We start from the raw sequence: 12586 nt of genomic DNA, 5'->3' as shown, positions 1-12586 counted from the left end.
ACATGGCCAGGCTATCCAGATCTAGAACCAAAAGGAGTAGCAAAGGTGTTTTGATAGCGACGGACATAGCAAAATCATTCATTCCATTCTTGTCCCAGATAGTGAACTCCTATAACATAAGGCAGCTGTCCAGAATACTAAAAGATACCATAAACACAACGACAGATATACTATTTAACGTGACATTAGAAGAAAAAGGAATTAGGTTAATGACGCTGCAAAATAGAATGGCTCTCGATGTAATCCTGGTTGATCGTGGGGGAATTTGCAAGATTGTGGGATCAGCGTGCTGCGTATTCGTAGATGACTATTCCCCTACGATTTTTAGAGCGATAAAGAAAATGCACCTCCTAAGCTCCGAACTCCCTACTGGAGAAGGGGGCTGGGGAATAGAGTCCTGGTTTTGGGCAGTACTGCGTTCTTGGGGATGGAAGTTAATTGCGATATTAGTAGTGGTGTTTGGAATATTCATAACGTGCTGTTGTTGCATACACTGCCTACCGTTAGTTTGCACTGAGGTAACTGAGGGATGTACTAAGGGATGTATGCACATGATAACAAGAAGAAAACAAACCTATGGCCGGGATGACAGAGACACAAATGAAATGAAAATAGTGAAGGAATTAATGGCTATAGATATTAATGAAGATGATGATGCTTATAATAGCATGCAAAATTCAGACATAAGTGCTTCAGACTTATCGTCATCAGAGGAGGATACAATAAATGAATGAGACGTTTGGCATACGGCCAAAGGAGGGTTTGTCAGTCTAGAAAAATGGATACCTCTCATGATTGACGGCAAACGTACTTTGATGGCCGAAGGCCAACCGTCTCATGCACGAAACGATAGAAATACAGGTTTCCGAGTTTACCAATGAACGCCCATTTTGATGTAACAAGGATCGCCATTTTGTTTTCTAACAATTGCTCATTGCTTTCTGTTCAAATTGCTTCGCAGCACATTTTCTGCTTACACTGCTCGACTGTTAACATTGTTGTCTGAACGTAAAAGGACAAGGCCGCAGGGCCGCGAGGCTAATGAGAATTCGTTGAAACACAACATAGGCAGCTCTGGAGAGGAATGCCCGGTTCCCTCCCGAATGTAGCCTTGAAGCAGAGCCGCAGGGCATTTAATCATTTCACAGCTGCCAGCCAGTCTCGTTATATGGAAGAATATGTTAGAATAAAGTAGCTAAAGGCTTGAATTATGCTCTTCTTACAGACCCCCTTTACCGAGCCCTGTAGAGCGTGTCGGCTCCCAGGACACGAATAGCACCTCATAGATAGCAAGGTCTGGAATGTGACTCTTCCCCGTATGTAGCTTGCTTCCAAGAACAGAAGCACTGTGTTCTGTTCAACAAAGAAAAGATGTCTCTGCACTTGCAAAGTTGCATATTGTTACTAGAATAGACATTTGAAGGTGTCATATTCGTTGAAAGTGTCCATCATCAAACCGAGTCCAAAGAAACCCAATAAAGGGGGGGTGTTAAACATGTCACAGCTGATTGTATGATATGATTTTTGTATATATGTAACTGATGTACGTAATTCGATCTCTTGCGTCCCTCGAGGTCTAGAGATACACGTCGCGGGGCGTGAGACCGAGTTGGCCAACTGAGACTATTTGCTTTGCAATAAACCCTAGCTTTGGGAATACAACCTCCTGTCTGGCGTATCTATCGTGTGTGGTGACTTGCCTTGTTTCCATAGACGTGAAGGACCCCTAGGGGCCCCTTTCAACTTCTTAAAAAACCCAACCTAGATCCCTCCACTCCAACTAATTACCGTCCCATCACCACAGTGCCGTTCTTACTCAAAATCCTCGATAAAATAGCATACCAACAAATACAACACTACCTTGAACACTACCATCTTCTAGGAGTCCAACAATCAGGTTTTAGACCCCAGCACGGAACTGAGACTGCACTCATAGACCTTAAGGCACAGATAGATGAGCTGAGAGACGAGGGTAAGACTGCACTACTACTACTTCTTGATCTCTCAGCTGCATTTGATCTGTTTGACCATGAGATCCTTTGTAATCACCTCCAATCGGCAGCCCACTTCTCCCAAGAGGCAACCGATTGGATCCAATCCTTTCTTAAAAACAGTACTATGCGAGTCTTCTCCCCACTAGCAGCTGCTGACCCGACGCCCATCACCTGTGGCGTGCCTCAGGGCTCTTGTGTCTCCCCTACCTTGTGCAACATTTTCACAAAGCCCCTTTTCGGTGATCTAGATGGCCTGTGTATCACCTACACCAATTATGCTGATGATACCCAGATCCTCATCCTGCTGACGGGGGATTATGACAAGGATTTGGCCTTTGTAAATAGAGTGTACCTCATCATCCAGACATGGACGGCCTCACACGGTCTATGCCTGAATGATGACAAAACAGAACTCCTCATCCTAGGCACCACATCCAATCTCAACAAACTAGGCCAAAATTACACTTCCTTTGTAATCGACAACAACAAAATTACCGTAGCTAAGGAGGTCAAAACTCTCGGCTTCCACCTAGACTCTACACTTACCTTCAAAAAACAAGTCAACGCTATGGCATCCTCCACATACTATACATGCAAACTTATTAGAGCAGCCAAACCATTCCTCTCACCTATCAATTGCATCACCCTAGCTAGAGCTCTGATCCTGTCCAAGCTGGACTATTGTAATGCTCTATATGTAGGCAGCAACAAATATTTGTATTTGTATTTGTTTATTTATAAAGCGCAGCCTAATATATCACAAACAAAATACTAATTTTACAAAATAATGGCTTAAGAGCCGCTCTAAGCCTCCCGAAGAAAGCCCACATTTCAGAGACTAGAAGATCTGTTAATTGGCTTTCAACGAAAGACAAAATCTATTTTAAATCCGTCTCTCTGACTCACAAATGCCTACACCAAGCGGCCCCTCAATATTTGATAACGAGACTCACTAAGCCAGTATCTTGCCGCCCTTCCGGAAAGGTTAACTCTAATCTCCTGCTAGTGCCAAGATTCAAACGTACTATGTCTGGAGGGAACAGTTTTCCTGTTAAAGTGGCACAATTTTGGAACTCCTTACCACCTGCTATCAGGGAATACCTACCCTACTTACAATTTAGATGCAAGACCATCCACTGGCTCAAGGAACACGACACCTAATGCCTCTCCCTGCCACGCTATACTATAATCTTTGCAAATTGTGTATATTCATGTACATCCACTGATCTTTTATGTTTCGTCATATTATATAACATGTAAATATTGTATATTTTTGTAACTATAACTTGCTGTATCGGCTCGCATTTTTGATGTTTCCAACAATGTAACCTCAGTTGGACTCTATCTATGGCGCCACTGCAACCAAGCTCTACAATCCTCTTGCTGCTTCTGCGCCCTGCTACCCTTGGGTTAGGTGTGCATTACAAATAATAAACAATTACAATTACAATTGCATACTTAAGTTCCTAATATCACACATAAGGCTGGAATATCACTTCTATGAGGTCTGCCTTGTTTTGAATAATTGTAAAGACTTGGTTTCTGAAGTGTTTTGGTAGCTTTTGGAATACTGGGATAATGGGGAGGACCCTGTTCACTATTTTCAGTGAAACAGGTTTATCCTCACAACACCCTATTTCAATGTGTTCATTAAGGAATACGTTTCAATGACTTTATTGACTATGGCAGGCACAATTCAAAGGCCTTGTTATTCCAATATATATATATGGAAAAAACACATCCATCCTTCAGGTTGTAGCACTACAGGAAAAACATGAAGGAGATGTGAACAAAATGTCGTTTCAAGGCTTAGCAGATATACCCTTACATAAAAGACTGGGTAATCGTGAACTTAAACTTAGGCAACTGGAGGCCACCCTTATATGTAAACTAGACACATTAAGACCGAAAGGACTCAACATAGATCCGGAAATGTGTGTGTTCTTACAAACTTGATTCTGGCCTTAGACCATCTGTATTTAATCGTAGCATTTAAGATTCACACCCCCACGGATGGGCTTTATGTCGTAGCTTCTGTGGGTTTTTGATTTTCTTTTTGAGCTTGGGTATTTACCTTATGATATGTTATTGACAGCCCATCTGTACTGTTTGCCGTTTATTTCTATTATTATTATCATTTACTGCATTACATTTTGCATTTATTCCTTGTATTTCTTTTCTGCATTTATATATATGTTTTGCATTTAGCTTTTGTATTTCTATTCTTGCTCTTTGCCTATTTGCCTGTATATGTGTTTTCCATACTGCTGGTTATTTTGATAGGGATTTTGGGTTGAAACCCTCGGCTCCACTGCACTAGCATTTCACTTTATCCTGATCAACGAGAAAGTGTGATTGATGGATATACTTTGAAGCTGCTATGATCAATCTTGGTTTTAAATGCACTTGCATATTCATTTTTTTCTTCCCTGATTGGGTGAAAGAGTGCTGCTGCTCGCATTAGATGCTTGTCCTCTTGACACCCCCCGTGACCGCTGGTTGTTATTTTAAACGACCTATGGTCATTTTGATATCTATAGACATATTGATGTCATTTTGTGAAAAATGCATAAGTTTGAATTTGTAATTGTGTTGTTAGTTGGCGGAATGGCGTGGGCTGCTGCATTCCGTTTTACATGCGTGTGGGGGACGTATCCATCACTGCACTTGCAGTTGTTAGGGCATTTACCCACTTCCCGGCTAGTTTCTAGCTATTCCAATATGGCAGAGATATCTCTGGTCTACTAGCGTCGAATATTCCGGTCAGATGATCATTAAAACACGTGATGTTGTAGGAAGCAGCAGGCCACTCTGGCCGCCTATTTTACACTCTTTGATGGGATTCACTAACCTGACGAAGCCTGCGAGGACAGGCGGAACGGGTGGTTTTTCCCACCCAGATGGGTGAGTGTGCGTGTTTCAAGAGCACCTGGTTGCCATTGATGTAGACATGACATATATGTCTATGATGAAATATTTATTTATATTTCTCTGTACTGCATTTGTAATGTAAAATAGAAGTATTTTTGTAGAAGTAAGCAGAGTGCTTGGGTGTTAACTACATGCATCCAGTAAGGTTTTTTGTAGTGCTACAACCTGAAGGATGGATGTGTTTTTTTCATTTTTTTTCCTTTTTCATGAATTTTGCCTATTCTAACCCTTAAGCAACGGCTACTAAGTTAGGCTGAGCACTCTTTTTGGCTAATTAGCTTTTTTCCATATATATATATATATATTTTCAGTGAAACACTTTGTTAAAAGGATGTTATGGTTAAGTTGCACCAATAAAAACCAATGAAATTCAGTGAAACAACATTGTTAAAGGGACGTTATGGTTACAAGTAAACTTAAACCCCCTAGAAATTTGCAGGGTATGGTAAGCTAAGCAACCATAACTTGTGCCACCATCGTGTACTGCTAAAACTAACACCCAGGACATCACAAATGTCATCGATGACATCAGTGATGACATCACATATCTGGGCCATTTGTTTTGGTTCATTAACATATCTAGGCCTGGTGGTTTTGTTCATTGACATTCAGAATGTGTACATTCAAAAGGTGCTATATATGTAGACGTTAACCTTGTTGTATAATCTTACAGTACTTTCCTTAGGGTTTGGTCTCAGCTCATGGTGCACATGCATGGGGCAATAAGCAGGCCTCAAACACACAATTCATTTTATACATGATGATCAACTTTAATGTTATTGACATTTTCTGGTGATGATGATTCTTTCTTCCTTACTTTAGTTTCCCTGTATATCCCTCTGATTTATATGCATTGTGAGTCTTCATATGTTTTGTTTGTACTAACACAAGTGTGTAGTAAGTCTTCAATTGTTAGCTTTTTATTCCATGTTTAACATTACTCAAAGCTTTGATAAGTCAGCAGTCATTATTTTCCAAGCCAAAATTACCACATTAAAAATGTTGTACTTCTATGGTGCATGCTACAGCCATTGCCTATTTGTATGTATGATTATGTTCCTATATTAACAACAACACTCCAATATAATATTTTCTTTAGGTGAGTGCATTCTTTACTACATAAAGTACTTTATGATAGGTCTCCTAATCACCTCTAACATCTTGCTACCAACATTGTAAACACAACCCCTTGTACGAACTTTTAAGAACTATTAATTTAATATGTGATGTCATCAGTGATGTCATCAATTCCATTTGTGATGTCATCTTTGATGTCCTGGGTGTTAGTGTTAGCAGTGCAGGGTGGTGGTGTGAGTTATGGTTGCTTTGCTTACCATAACTGTCGAATTTCTGGGGGGTTTTGGTTTTACTTGTAACCATAACGTCCCTTTAACAAAGTTTTTTCACTGAATTTCATAGGTTTTTCTTAGTGCGACTTAACCATAAAATTCCTTTAACAAAGTGTTTTCTGTGAATTTAGATATATACAGAAGAGAAAGCCACTGCAGGACCACACTCTGTGGACGGAGATGTCACCGAAAATCAACAGATGCCCAGTATTAATAACTCAGAGATTTTTGTTGATTAAAAAATAGGACAAACCAGGTATACAAGAAGAAAAAGTCACAAGTGATGCATTTCACACTGTGGTAGTGGTGTTACATTATTTGTTTATTTACACAAGACTATTAGATCTAAGGCGACAGTGGCAGAGAAGACATTTTATTTGTAATAATGTTAGATATTTCTGAGGCAATTAATTTAGTTTTGCCTTGTGTTGATGTATGTTTTGTAATTGATTTATGTGAGTATATTACTGCCTCCTTTAAGCATCTGGAAAGAAACATTTAACCCAGTTTGAATTAGTATGTATGGCTATAAGTGTATATTGCATATTTTAAGTAATTATTTATAACTGTGTTTTTATCTGTGTATTTTTGCATTGCATTGGTAAATGGTGTAAACCGAAAATAAAGTGTTACTTACTTACTTAAATGTGTATTCATTTGGGGGAAGTCATTAATTTGTGTGTCTCTCTGGGGTATTACCACAGCTGGTGTACACAATTGTACTATGGAACATAGGCTCCCCAATTTGGGGGCAGTTGCATGTATGCTTTTGCACTACAAGCCCAATAGTGGTGCATTAGCACTGCTGTTTCTGTTTTCATGCTTGGTAAATCAAAAATGTGTTCTCACCCAGATTTATTTTCAACATTTATTGTACCATTATTTCAAAAGTATAGGGTGGCATTTTGTATGGGTGGTAGCTGTACTTGTCCCCTTTGATACTGACCCATGTAAGCATCTTTGTGAGTTCGGGCCATAGATTGAGACATAATTTATTTGCATTCAGCACAACCTCTTCCCACTGCCCCAAGACTGCTAGTGCTTTGCATATCACTAGTCCTTGAGTCCACCCCTCAAGTGTGAGTACAGTTCCCTTTATTTGGAGTTGGCCTCTTTCCCAACATCCAGGTATTTCCTTCCCATTCTTGTTGTTGCACTGGAGCATTCTATTTTCTTCTATTTTAATCCCTGTCCCATTTGTTTCAGATGGTATATATCTTGACACCTTGTGCTGTGTTTCGGCCTTCATCATCATCATTTTCATCTCTTGTATGTAGTTGGCTTCCCATGTGGATTTTGCTTTGTTTACCCATACTAATGAAGCAGTCTGACCCGAAAATTGTCCTCTAGTTAGACAGCGTGCAAGGTGAGTTAGGCAATGTGCTGTGTTCGCGGGTACTTCTGTTGCTATGAAAACCCGGGACACGCTCATGGCATAGGAGATAAGAGAGCATACATAACATCTTTCATCAGATGTCTCTCTCCCCACTCGGGTCATGTGTTGATACCACAAATTATTAGCGACTTGAGCGGAGTCGGTCATATACGAGTTCATATTCTCAGTCATTCATCACAGTTCGTTTAAATTTGCGTGGTGATTACAGGAAGTTCTTGGGTGATCATTCCACTTGTCATGGTCATGGGGGTTATATTGCTGTACAGTGGTTTGGATACATTTTAAAGGACTAAGGGCCTCATCACGAGTTGGGCGGTATCTCGGCGGTATTACCACCAGGATACCGCCCGGGCTAATAGTGTAACCGCCAAACCCTCTGGCGCTATTAGTTCCGGATCACAGGTTTGGCATTAACGGTAATTCCCCATTGGGTCCATTGGACCCAGTGTGGGATTTTCGGTGCAATTAGCACGCACGTATAGAGCACCGCTAATTGTGCCCAAAAATGGGAGCTGGGGGTAAATTCAGCCAAACCCGTGATTTGGCGGACCCTTAAATGCAGAGGTAATAGTGTCATTGCCGCATTTAAGGTTTACCACCAAATGCGGGATGAGGCTGTAACTCACTTAATGCAATAAAAATGATAAAATACAAGCTGCAAAATGTAAACAATAGTGCTAAAAGCATTATTGCCAAAAGATCCACTCTTTGTAAATAGCCACGTGTATTATTGCATCTGTGTGCCAAAAGCGAGTATCTAACACAATTAAAAATCCCATTTTCCTCTTTGAGGCAGTTTCTTTTCGGTTCTCCAAAATGTCAGTTTCTATCTGAAAAAGTGTGTTAATATAGCAGGAACAATACTTTCAAAAACAAAACACATTTTGGAATTCACTAGGATAGCAGCAAGGGTTATATTTCTCCCTTCTAAAGCAGGATATGTATTCGTTAAATGAGATAAGGTCATAAAAAGTATGATTTGTAGAGGATGCATTTGGTGTATATACTTTTCTTCTCATGAAAGTGCTACTCTTTATCTAATGCAGGTATAATTTTAAGAAACAATGTTCACTAAGTCCCTTCTGTTGTCATTTATGAACAAGCAAACACTGTTTTTATTATTCTTCTGACCGTTGCTTGGTCCTCGTGGTAGACCTTGTTTGGACGTGTGTCATCACATCTTCACCTTCAGATTCAGAGAGTTGCTACATGGGAGTCTCTCTTTGTAGGGTTTGGCGTCACCGAGATGCAGCCATGCATGCCTTCCTTGTTTTCATGACTGTTGTCACCTCCTCCACGATGTAAGGTCCTTCAAAGCATGGCTTGCGCCAGTGCCTGGCGAAGCAGCGACAGACTACCCTATCACCTGCATACAGAGCAGGTGGTTTTTTAAACTGTTGTGATATCAATTTGTTCATTGTCTTCATCAGTCTTCTTCGATCTCCTCTACTGTGCACAAAGCTGTTGAGACATGAAAGCAGCACTTGCCGTCATAGCAGCCAAATAGTCATGTATTTCAGTTCCAAGTACATTCTCGAGTCGGAGGAGCAAGAGGTACACACATACGGCACCCGGTCACCATCTTGTGAGGAGTCAGGTGATGGTCTGAGCCAGGCTGGTGACATAATATACATAAGACAAAAGGGTGGGTTTCCCCTACTTTGCTGGCGGAGGAGAAGCAGCTATCAATATAAATAGAGGTCAAGCCAGCGGGACGAATTGAAGATACTCGAAAAGAAGGCTGTAAGGCTGCCAAAATGGGAAGGAACCCCCAAGGAGCACAACACAGATCAATCCACTAAAAACGAGATAGTCGTTAAAAGTACTATATTTATTAGAATTTGTGCTTGGTTAAAATGAGTATTAAATCATCCGGAATTCTATACAAAAAATATGCAGGGTAACAACATTAATGTGTCAATCATAAAGTGCATCAATAAAGTGACTAAGTGCTAGTTTCACTGTTGGCTGTAAAAAAGATTCAAAAAGAAGAGAATTACAGTAGACCTAGATGCTATTGAATTGATCCCAAAGAGAGTTTCCTGTGCGAGCGAAAAGCACTTGATGCGGGAAACCTCAATCGCCTATTCTAATCTACAGGCAAAAGGGTCAAAAAACAGATCAGCAAAAAGCAATCTGGTCACTTGGTGAATCTAGTCGTAAATAAATCATACAGTCAAACGCAATAATTAGTTGCAATATTGCACAGTATAATGGACACAAAGATCATTGAAAAAAAACGCTAAAATTAGCCAAGGGATGCTTATGCGTCAACTACTCTTGTGTCAGGACAAAAGAAAAACGTAACATACAGTACAGTAGACCTGGCACAATTAACTGGTAGTAGTTTCGATGGAAACAACACATCTAACATGAAAGCAGATGATATCCATCTTCATCAGGACGTGGCATTCCCATAGGCATCATGATTCTCTGAAATTCATCTGTGTCTTTATTTGCACAATATATTTAGAAAACAGCATTTAAACATTTCGCAATATATAAAACACACCTAAAATAGGGGCACAAAGAAGAAAATAAGAAAAAATAGAAAATATCAACAATTGTATCAACAATGTTAAAAATAAGCATAAACAAGTGGATGATCTGTGAGTGAAACCCAAAGGGCCCAGCCCATTCCCCGCAACTCAAAAACAACATGAGGTCTGAGAAACAATGTGGGAGAAAGAATATTTACTATAGTCTCAACCAATTGGGCTGATTCCGGAACCCTGACGGTAAGTCCAGGAAATAGTTTTCCGGTCATGCCATGGAATAGATCTCTATAAGTTAGACCTAGATACAAGAGTGTAAAATCACACATCAAAAAAGTCTCCAATGGTTTATGTACAATGAAGTAGGAGTATCCAAACTGACAATACAGCTAAGTTAAAAAAATTACTCATTAACTTATAGAGATCTATTCCATGGCATGAATAGACCTCAGACCTCATGTTGTTTTTGAGTTGCGGGGAATGGGCTGGGCCCTTTGGGTATCACTTTGAATCTTTGAATCTCGCACTTGCCACTGTCTCAAAGTTACCATTCATTCTTACTTTTACCCCTGCGGTCCCCCTGTGCCTTCACCTCTGCTTTGATCAATTGACGATGACCCATCAATGAAGAGGACTACCCCCCTCCTAGTGCATTTCTTTGTTGTGTGGTATCCCATCATAATATTCAGTATACTTGGTGCAATCATGCACGTTGTCTCCTTCCTCGACTGGCTCTGCTATGAATATTGCTGGATTCACTACTCTGCTCCTGATGATTTTAATCACTGGATTTGATATAATTACTTCATAACCAGAAGCCCCCTGTGTGGTTAGTGTGCTTTTAGGCTTTTCAAGAAGCACAACAGGGCATGATCCACATATAATGTTACTATACAGCCCATTATAATACTTGCAGACTTTTCATTTGCAAAGACTGTGGCCGCCTATGCCTGTTCACATGGATAACAACATCTCATTACTGGAGTCAGAATCCCACTGTAAAATGCTAGAGAGTTGGTGTCCCAAGGTAGTTTTTGTGCAAGGACTGCTGCCATTATTACTCCATTTGAATGGGAGAATACAAAAAACTCTGCACTGTAATCATGGATCCGTAACGTGGGTGCTGCGCTTATTGCCATGTTTAACTCATCAAAGGCTTCTATCATTTCACCTGTCCAGGCTATTTTATCTATTTGTATTTATTCTGTCATTTGTAGAGCACACCAAACCCAATGGCATCCAGGCACTCGTTACAGTAAGTGCATCTTTGTGAAAAATGTGGAAATAGTACAGACAACCACTTTCTGAGATGAGCAGTTGAGAATTTAGGGCCCATAATAACTCACTGTCTGGGACTGAGACGACTGGTGGAGAGTTATAAGTCTTGTGAAAAAAGCCACATTATGAGGTATTTTCAGAAGGTCCAGAAGGATGATTCCGATCTTAGATGTAGTGGTAGGGCATTCCAGTGTTTTGCAGCCACTACTGGGAAGCTGCAGCCCCCTCCTCTTTGCAGTTTGTATCTGGGGATAATGAGGAGGTGCGAGTGGGTGGCCTGTATGGTTCTGTTGGATTCAGACTCAATACATTTTCTTGTTTGGTATCTAGGTGCAGTGTTTGAGAGGCATTTGTGAGTTAATGTGAGAGTTTAAACAGAATACGCTCATAAATGGGCAACCAGTGAACAGTTCTTCTGGATGGTGATATATGGTGCTTTATTGGAATATTCAAAGCTGCCCTTAGAGCATTGTTTTGAATGATCTGTAATTTTCTGATGTTGCAGGTGGTAGATCCTGCGGAAAGGGTGTTACAATAGTCTAATCTGGGGACAATGAGGGCTCTTGCTATTGTGATACAGCTGTCAGTGTTAAGGAAGGATCTGCATGCATTGATAAGTTTAGTCATGTAGGCCGCGGACAAGGTGATTGCGTTTAACTGTCTGGTTAGTGAAAGGGATGAGTACAGGTAGACCCTCAGTGTTTAACTTGTTTAGAGACTGGGTTTGTAATACCGTCGATGATGAAAGATTTGTATGTTCTGTCAAGTTTGTTTAAGAGTGTTTATGATCCAATAAGGAGCTGCTCAGTCTTATTGGCATTTAGGCGTATATGGTGTAATAACCATCCAACTCTATCAAACCATCTAGGCCTGGAAGGTTTGATAGACTTTGCAGAGTGAGTTGGAGACAGTGTCATAAGTGCCTGAGATGGGTAGCCGGATTTGGGTATCGTTCACATAATTAGTATAGGAGATACCCAAGGTGTCACGGAGGTCAAAGAGAGGCTTCGTGAAGATATAGTGTGGGAGAAACACAAGAGCCTTGGGGGACTCCACAGGTGTCTGGAGATGGAGGGAATGATGCAGAAGAGGAGAAAGACCTTCATTGTTCGGGTTGATAGAAAGGATGAGATCCAGGTTGTT

This window comes from Ambystoma mexicanum, chromosome 10 (assembly GCF_040938575.1).
Source record: "Ambystoma mexicanum isolate Mex_15411 chromosome 10, UKY_AmexF1_1, whole genome shotgun sequence".
Classification (NCBI taxonomy): domain Eukaryota; kingdom Metazoa; phylum Chordata; class Amphibia; order Caudata; family Ambystomatidae; genus Ambystoma; species Ambystoma mexicanum.
The sequence above is the reverse complement of the archived record's forward strand: the minus strand, read 5'-3'. Positions refer to the sequence as shown.